Raw genomic sequence first — 1,027 nt, 5'->3', positions numbered from 1 at the left:
TTGCCCTGAAGGATGTCTTGGATCAGGGTGGGGTCCTGATGACTGTTTGAAGCTGGTCACACCCCCTTTAGGGTGGGGGGTCCCCACTGGGGTGCCTGGCCAGTCTGGGTGAGGGGCTGAGGGCTGTTTTCAGGCTGGCAAAGCCCCCCAGGCAACAGAAGCTCCCAGCCTCTCCTTTTTTTCTTTTTTTCTTTTTTTATTCTGGGATTTATTCAACTTCTATAATTGAAACATCATTACCTTCACTGGAGCTCAGAGCCGGCTCCTGCTAGCTCCAGCTCTGGGTCATGACTGGCTGAAAGCAGGTATCTGGGGTTTATTTACCTTCTATAATTGAAACTTTGTTGCTTTGAGTGGAGCTCAGAGCCAGCTAGGAAGCTTGGCTTCCTTCATCACTGAAGCAACCAAGCCTCCTGCTTACTTTAGCTCCGTGGCTGCCGGCCGCCATCTTGGTTGGGTTAATTTGCATATAGTCACTCTGATTGGCTGGTGGGCATGGCTTAAGGCATAGCTAAGTTACGGTCAATTTGCATGTTTGTCTTATATTAGTGTAGATAAGGTCACATTCAGAGGTTGGGCTTCACAAAACTTCAACTAATTGAAGTGGGTGTTCACTTCAACCCTGAGTAGCTAACCCAACCCTGAGAGGTGGGTGCTCTCCTCTCTTACCAATGAGCAAAGTAGAGCTGAGAAATGAGGTGACTTGGCCATATACCCAGGCAGTAGAGATAGTCAGTGTGGGGGCCAGGGCTCAGCCCCAAGGCTGCACAGGGGACTCACCAGCCAGCCCCCTCCCGTCACCCAGGGACTTTCAAGCTCACTGCTGCCTCTGTACCTGGAGAGGTGCCTCGGCCCCTGGGTGAGTCTCTGCAGCTGAGGTTGAGGACCTTGGGTCTGAGTCTGGGGGTCCCCACACTGGTGTGTCCTGTGTTCTGTGTTGGAGGGCGTTGGAGCTGACCTTGTTGCACCTGCTGACTCCACCACTGCCCCTCCCCTGGTCCCCATTCCTCACACCCTCCCATCAATC

Source organism: Myotis davidii, unplaced genomic scaffold, assembly GCF_000327345.1.
Source record: "Myotis davidii unplaced genomic scaffold, ASM32734v1 scaffold167, whole genome shotgun sequence".
In the NCBI taxonomy this organism is placed as follows: Eukaryota; Metazoa; Chordata; class Mammalia; order Chiroptera; family Vespertilionidae; genus Myotis; species Myotis davidii.
Note: the sequence above shows the minus strand (reverse complement) of the source record.